Consider the following 8,850-nt stretch of genomic DNA (forward strand, 5'->3'; position numbering starts at 1 on the left):
TGGTGGCTGCTCCTTTTGGTAAAAGCCTCGACCTGTCTGCCTATACTTCTCTTCTTTTTGCTTTTTATACTCTTCATAGGGCAGCCACTCCTTCTTTGGTTTCCTCCAGTCGTCATCAAACTTATCCCCACTAGAGTAGCACACTTGAGCTTTTCTGTTCCCATACTCATCCATATTGCAGTCCTTGGTCAAGTGTGGACCACTGCATCGCTCACACCCCACTCTTATGGCATGTATCGACTGGTCCATTTGTGTTATCCGGCGATCCATGTTATTTAGCATTGCCATGACAGCTGCAATTTCTTCAGTTTGGGTCCCTCCACCGCCTTTACTTCCATCTTGCCTCGGGTTATGGTACTCGCGAGAGTGTTTCGCGTATTCTTCGATGAGCTCCTTGACCTCCTTTGGATTTTTCTTTGTCAACGGTCCTTGAGAATCAAGGAGTTGTCTTGTCATTACATTGACCCCATCATAAAAGATTGACATCTCTTGCTGCACATTTAGGTCATGTTGAGGGCAATTTCTGAGTAGGCCCTTGTACCGCTCCCATGCTTCGTATAGTGACTCTCCCGGTTGTTGCTCAAAGTTGGCTATCGCCTTCTTGAGTTTGGCTATCTTGGATGGCGGGTAGAACTGGTCCAGGAATTGCTCACGCATTTGAGCCCAAGTGGTGATTGTACCTGGTGGGAGTGCTTTTAACCACTCCTTAGCAGCTCCTTTGAAAGTGATAGGAAGCATCCTAAGCAAGACTGTATTTCTTGTGACATTTGGGACATTAAAGTAATCAGCAATGTCGTTGACTTCGTCTAGATGCTTAAAAGCATCCTCATGATCCTTCCCGAAAAATGGGATGTCCTTCAGTGCTGTCAATATGTGTCCCTTTAGTTCGAATGTGGCAGTGGTAGGAATTGCGGGTTGGACTAACCCAGGACCCATGTCATCTCGGATCCGCTTTTTGTATGCTCCCATGGACATTTCTTCAATCGCTGCCATCTCGTTCCTTGGCTCGTTCTCGGGTTCACTTGTGTGTTCTTCAAATTCTGGCTCGGTATCGCTTTCGGACTCGGTTTGCACGGGTGTGTGTTCCAAATGCTCAAAATTGCTCTTGTGCTTCGCTGATGAGCTGGACTCTCCCGTCTTCTTTCCCGACTTCCTAGAAAAGGCTGACTTCAATTCTTGCAAGGGTGTCTTTTTCTTGTGAAGTGCAGATTCGGGGTCTTCCAGTGGTGGCACCAAGTGTGTGTTTGAGCTTCTGGTCATGAACTCCTGCAACTTGCTAAACTAAAACGTAAAACTGAACTAAAATAAGAAAAACTAACTACCAAATAAAAATTTTAAAAATTTTGCCTGTCCTCGTCGTGGCAAGTATATGGCCACGTCGTGGACTCTGTAAAAAAAAAAAAATTTATTTTTGCTGAAAAATTAACTTTTTGTGGCTGTGTTTCCACAAAAAGGATCGATTAATTTAATGCAAATAATTAAACTACAAACTAAGCCGTTCCCCGGCAACGGCGCCAAAAACTTGATGTGCACAAAAGTACCCACTAATTTTAATATTTATAACCTAACAAACTTAGACTATCTATGCACTTATAGGCAGTGTACCTAGTCAGATTACAGTATAGCTTAGGTAAGTCGGGTGTCGATCACAGGGAACGGTGTTCTAATTAATTTACTTACTATTAAATTAACCTATTTTATTAACAGATTTAAATAAGGGTTTTATCTGATTTTACAAGATCAGATGAACTTAAATCCAATTCAATAAGTAAAAACACACACTCTTGTTTAGATTGAATCCACTTTTCCCTTATGGCTAGCTAACAATTACGGATTACTAAGTTGGTTTTTAATTATATTAGTAATTTAGTTCTATCTTACCAATATTTAACTAATTCATGTCAAACCATGTATGTTCACACATAATTAAACACAGAACCAATTATAGTTGAAAATATGCTATATAAGATTTGTTGTGTAAACGCAATTATGATCACAATTCTCGTTCTCTAGCACAGCTAAACTTTATTTATTCTAATTATTAACTAAGATTGGTCAATCCTAGCTCTAACAATTCAATGGTCACTAAATTATTAGGTAAACAGGTTCATGCAGTTTAATGGTCACTAAGCTACACAGAACATGTAATTAAACAATTAGATAAACAAATATTAACATGCTAGGTCATACAAATCAAACACAAGCAAATTTTCACCAACTAAGCTTAATCCATAATCATATAACTATTCATAAGTTCAAAGCTTCATCTAGCTAAACAAGAGTAGCTAGATTCAGCTGCTCATTATAGTAATTAAACTAACACAGCTAAAACTAATGAAAGACATGTTCTAAAAATAAACCTTTACTTCTTTTGGTGTTGAAAACCCTCTTCCAGAGCCTTTCTTTCGTTCTTATTCGTCTTCTGGAACTCTTTTTCTTCTGCCAAAAGTCCTTCTTTTCGTAATAATCATCAGAACTTATATAATGCTTAAAAACTCGCGCCACGTCGTGGCCAGGTTGCGCCACGTCGTGGGCTTCAAGCAATCCGTATCCTTCAAGGAAATCCTCCGTGTCGCGATGCTTATCTTCTGAACACCCATGCCACGTCGTGGGCTTCATCGCCACGTCGTGAAATTAGCTCTTATCGTGAATTTATTATTTTCTTGTCTTCCAAGCCTCCCATGTTCCCCATTTTGTCACCTTTGGTCCCTTTCTTCGAAAATCCTTTGTATTGACTGAAAATAACAATTTAAACTCATAAGTATCATTATTCTAAACATGTTATCAATTTATTAATAAAAATGTACTTAAATACTGCCTAAAAATAAGTGTAAATATGGCAATATCAGCGAGCGTTAGAAGTTCCTTCATCGCTCGGTTCTTAAATCTCTTCAAGATCGATTTGCCTCCCACTATCCCCTTGGCTTATGAGTTCTCGCTCTCGGAAAACCCCTCTCCTTGCAATGAAGACAACATTATCACTCGGTCTATAGAAGAGATATCCACAAGACTTCTGCGGATAGCCGATGAAAATACACCGCTCACTATAAGGCTCGAGCTTGTTGTGAGTCTCTCGTCTTACGAAAGCCTCGCAACCGCAAACCTTGATATGTGCAAACGAGGGAGCTTTCCCTGTCCACGTCTCATGAGGTGTTTTGGAAACCTTCTTCGTAGGGACTAAGTTAAGGATATCGGCGGCAGTCTCTAAGGCATACCCCCAAAATGAGATAGGTAGCGAAGCATGCCTTATCATGGAATGAACCATGTCTAGCAAGGCTCGATTACGCCTCTCAGCCACACCGTTCAACTGCGGTGTCCTAGGTGGCGTCAATTGTGAAACGATTCTGCATTCCTTGAGGTAGTTGTGGAATTCAAGACTTGGGTACTCTCCGCCTCGATCCGATCGAAGCATCTTGATTTTCCTGCCCAACTGATTCTTCACTTCTTGTTTAAACTCTTTGAACTTTTCAAAGGTTTCTAACTTGTGCTTGATTAAGTAGATTTACCCATATGTGCTATAATCATCAGTGAAATTCACATAGAAGCGGCTTGCATCCCTTGTGGTGGATCTAAAGGGCCTGCACACATCGGTGTGTATGAGATCCAATAAACCCTCACCCCTTTCACAAGTGCCAGTGAAGGGTGACTTGGTTATTTTTCCAAGTAAACATGACTCGCATACGTCATCGTCCCTAAGATCGAATGACTCCAAAACTCCATCCTTTTGGAGTTGGGCTATGCATTTCTTGTTGACATGTCCAAGACGACAATGCTATAAGCATGATTTATCCAAACCATTGGAAGAATCAATACACAACACATCATTTCCTAAATTGTCTATAACCATCACAGTTTCATATATTCCATTACAAGGCAATGCTTCAAAATAGAAAACACCATTAAGATAAGCAATAATATAACCCTTTTCATTATCAAATGAATATCTAAAACCTTGTCTATACAAACCATGAAATGAAATGATGTTTCTTGCCATATCTAGTGAATATCAATAATTATTTAAATCTAATCCTAATCCACTACTGAGCACTAAAGAGTAAACTCCGATCTTGGTGACAGGCGACGATCATCTATTCCCCATTATTAGATTTATTCTTCCATGCTCCACAAATCCATTTCTTTTTAGTCCCTGCAATTTAGAACAAATGTGGTAACCACACCCGGTATCTGGTACCCAAGAAATAGCATGAGATGAATCATTAGATTTAATTTTGTATATACCTGCAAAAGACGGCTTGATCATTCCTTCCCTGATGGCTTGCAGGTAGTCTATGATGGGTTTTGGTCACAAGAACATCCTATGTGCTCATACAAACCCTAATGCTTGGATCTAGGTTTCTCTATTGTACATGCAAGTTATCCAAGACTATAAACCCTAATTCTAGCACTCAAGTAATCATATTAACATGATTATAGGTTTAAGATGTTACCTTGATTGTTATGTAGCAATAACAATCCCAAATCTCCTTGTATTGACTTTGGAAGGCTTAGAGTCACAAGTGTCACTCCTCTAATGGTTCACAAACACCATAAGCAAGAAGATGAAGAGGAGAGAGGTTAGAGGCTGCCCAAAAACGTGTGAAACCCTAGAACAAGTCTTAGCCACGTTTTGTTCATAAGGGATCTCTTTATATAGGAGGCAATTAGGGTTATCTAACAAGGAAACCCTAATTTGGATGCTTAAGCCCTAAGCAACCCATGGAGTCCATTAATTAAGGCCTTGGATGATTTCCTTATGGGTTTCCTCATAGAATTCGTCCACCTTATAAAATAAGGCAATCCATGGCCCAAATTGCAATTATCTTATAATTACAATTCCATTCCCTTAAGTTTAATTAATCTCTTTTAGTCACAAAACTAATTACCAATTAATTATTGACTAATATTAATTAAACAATATGATTTCTCCTTTAATATATTATTCCCATAATATATTAATAAATCATATTTAATCCTTTCTCTCCATAATTCATCCTATCAAGTTGCTTTGGTGAAGGCAACCCAAAAGGACCATGCACCATCGGGTCAAGTCCATACCAAAATAGTTATGGACTTAGACACTAATCCAACAGTCTCCCACTTGGATAAGTCTAATAACTCTTATGCGTATGACTTTAGATCCTAATCTGCAATCGTAGCTTTCCAAAGCCGTTGTCAACTCTGATCCTATCAGATATGCGTGTCCTTTAGATAAGGGATCATATATTCCTCCATTCTAGATTTCATATGAGATATGATTTCAAATCATTCTCTTTGTACTATTTCTCGAATTCCGATTTATGACGACTGACTAATTGAACAAATCAAATTAGCCCTAGCCCGGCCGAGCATTTACGTTTGTCATCACTAAATCATCAAGGGGCCCAAAGATATCGCTTTTATCCTGCTTTTGATAAAAGGAGCGGACAAACTTTGATACAATGCTTGCTTGCACTCACTCACCGAATCACACACAACAATATGTTTTATAACACAAAGTTACTAGTGCGTTATATTATCAATGTGCAACCGATTTGCAAGATACAACTCACACATCTCAGTTTCAAGAATATAAGATGTTATTGTCTCACCAATCACTCGTGATACAATTCATGGAGTGATCCAAGTGAGCGTGGGTTTAATCCAATGCTCAAATCATATTCATAAGCACTCATGAACGTTGCAGCAAACATTTGCTTGTGTCTAATACCTTATAGACAATCCACACACCAATTCATGACAGTCTTCATTCATATCTACTTCCAACATATGAACGATTGTGGCCCGTTTGAATAATTCGATTATTCTTAATAAACTCAATTATTCTGGAAGTCAAAACATGCAAAGTGAAACACAAGAATAATACTAATCCCATATGGCCTCAAACCTTTGAGTATAAATAAAACACCTTTTATTTATCACCATATCATTATTTGTTGTTTCAGGTAATCAACTTCTTACTTGAATTATTACACTTGTCCCATGCTCCTAGCATGCACACAATGTTTACCTATGGTTCTTACTTTGTGAAATAGACCAAATTGAGCACATTTCCAATCATTCTCATTTCACAACTCCAAATCCTTTTTCCATAAGTGAAAGAATATCAAATTCTTGCTACTTATAGAATATGCTAGATTCTAACATTCTATGCAACTTATCCTTTCGTAATGTCACTGCACCAAAGTCACAAAGACTATTGCCAATGATATTACAAAGTCTTCTATCAGAGATTGTTACAAGACAATTCCTTAGATATGATGTCTCTCACTCAAAGTACATTCCTTTGAACATCCTTTTGCATAAAGGTTTCTAATCTAGTCATAGATTTTTTCAATATTCAATTTCTAATATGCATCATTTCCATATTTTCCATATGACAACTTATTCTTAATAGAATCTTATCTATTCATAATAATGTCGATATGGTCCATCCAATATGGAAACATTTCCATATTTTCCATATGACAACTCATTCTTAATAGAATCTTTTCTATTCATAATAATGTCAATATGGTCCATTCAATACCATGCTTCCAACTACTCACAAGTCACAAGCAACCAATCCTCGGCGAACTTTGGATTGTCCTTTGATAGTTGTTTAATTATTTTAGTCAAAACCGATTCTAGTCCCTTTTCCCTCTAAATGCGCTAGACATTTGGAAAATTTTAGAATGGTCAAATATTAAAGCATTTGCAATCGATCCTATACTCGAAGCGTATGGGACGCGATGCATAATGTCTTACATAAACATTTGATACTTTATCAATCTTCTGCCATAATGTTTTATTTGCTATGTTCTCAAAATTCGAATTGTGAAGAGGAATGTCGTAATCATAATCGAAATTTTAAGAACACACTATGTACCTTTGACTAAATTTATTAACATTCCACAACCTAAGCCTTTAGATTTGTAATGAAGCATAATATTCTCTCCCTTAACTATAGCAAAACAACTTTACAACCCTTACTACTTTGTAAGGTATAACTCTTGTTTTCTATAATTAATATTGCCAACTTGCAATATGTGCCTTAATAATCATACAATCATAACATTTATGCTCCCACTATCATGATGATTATTATAAACATAACACTTATGCTCCCACTAGCTTCTACATGTATTCATAAACATCTTAACTTTCAGAAAAACAATACTTATTGAATTTCTTAAGTTCATGTTTCTAATACTTAGTGCTTTGATAATCTTTTATCAAGGCTTCTTGAACTTATACACCTTTGCCTTAGACAGTTCATATGTGTGTCTAAACAATTAAGACTAATTGCCAAACCTCACAATTCAAATTATGGAAAGGGATACCGTAACCATAATCGAATTCGAGAATGCAATTTTACAATCACTATCTTCTTAAAATCTTTCTTAGTGAAAGCATTTCCTCACAATCATTTTCATGAAGGATGAAATCTTATGACACTTAGATTTAAACGGTGTATGTGTTCCTATCCATGTGAATTTGTTAAACCAAAGTTTACGACAAATTCAAACTCATATGGACCGAACTTTCTTAATCTTGATTTCTTGCCTTATGGTAGCACAGCTGCCCACCATGTCTTCCAAGTAGTTAAGCAGCTCACCTTTTTCTTATCAATGTACTTTCCATTGATCAAGGTCCTTGCCTTTTATGCATTCAAATGAGAACTCGTAGGACTCACATGCATAATTAACCCGATTGGATTGGCACAGAAACAAAATAATGTCGACACGATAGGTTGTAAACCTCAACTCGTGTGCTAGTGATGATCGATAAGGTTTATTTGATTTGTTCTTGAAACCTTTCAAGACCATTAAGACTCCCACTGACTCCTTGACATATAAGATTCTCTTGTCAATAACCATTTCTTGACAAACAAATATTCAAGAGTTAGTGTAGTTTAAAACACTTCATAAATTGGTCCTAGTTAGTCTTTGTCTTATCCAAGACATCACAACTTTCCACATTTGATGAATGATATAAACCTTCTTAATACTTTTCACTCAATGTCGCAATCTTAACTCTAAGACTTGTTTTGGAATGAAGTATGATTGACTTCTTGATTTGACCATTTCTTCAATCCTTGATTCCTCTTCTTAGACATACAATTGTACCAAGACTCACTTAGAGGATCAATTAAGATATGGTTCTTAATCATTAAGACCTATCATAAAGCATAAAAGCTACTCTCCATTCTTCTTAGAATGGAGAAACTTTTATCTTTCTGCCTACTTGATTCTTCTTATTCGTTCTGCTATTGATTTAAACTTTTTCAATCAATTCAGAATTACACTTAATCTTGTAAGTATAATCATATTTACTAAACCTTTAGTAAATCACGACGAATATCTTGTTACTCTTATGGTGGACTTGATCAACACGCAACTTTATGTACTCAATCTCCTAGTCCTTTACTTGACACTTTGTCAATGATTTAGTCTAATTTCCAAATATGAAATTTCTCATTCATCGTGCAACCAACTTGCATGATTCCAAGTTTCTGTCCAATTGAAATTTGGGCGATGAGAAACTCTCCTTATTTGGTAAATTTTCGACATTTCCATAATTAAGAATCAAATCAATTATTGCTAATAATAGAAATATTCAAACATCAATTTTTCATACACGTCATTGCAAGGATAAATAAATAACATAAAGTCAAAATTTATTTTATTGCGGAAAAAATTTGACCTTACAATGCAATTCATTGAAAAACTATGCTAATACATCTTTCTTAGCAATCTAATTCTAACTCTAAGTAGTAGCTCAAGAATCTAATCTTCGAGGAATGCGATCGAAATCCATTCCTTCACGGTTAGATTCTGCTCACTTCTTCCCTTAAGCTTCCTTTCTTTTCTT

General features: G+C 36.5%; 1 non-coding gene across 1 annotated transcript; it reads left to right on the forward strand.

The window, feature by feature from the left end:
* Positions 1-502: 502 nt before the first annotated feature.
* LOC145080666 (small nucleolar RNA R71) lies at positions 503-609 on the forward strand. The gene has a single exon (XR_013695259.1). It is a non-coding gene; the product is annotated as a small nucleolar RNA R71 (small nucleolar RNA).
* The last annotated feature ends 8,241 nt before the right edge of the window (positions 610-8,850 follow it).

The sequence above is a fragment of the Lactuca serriola genome, chromosome 1, assembly GCF_051521515.1.
Source record: "Lactuca serriola cultivar US96UC23 chromosome 1, Lser_US96UC23_V15, whole genome shotgun sequence".
Classification (NCBI taxonomy): Eukaryota; Viridiplantae; Streptophyta; class Magnoliopsida; order Asterales; family Asteraceae; genus Lactuca; species Lactuca serriola.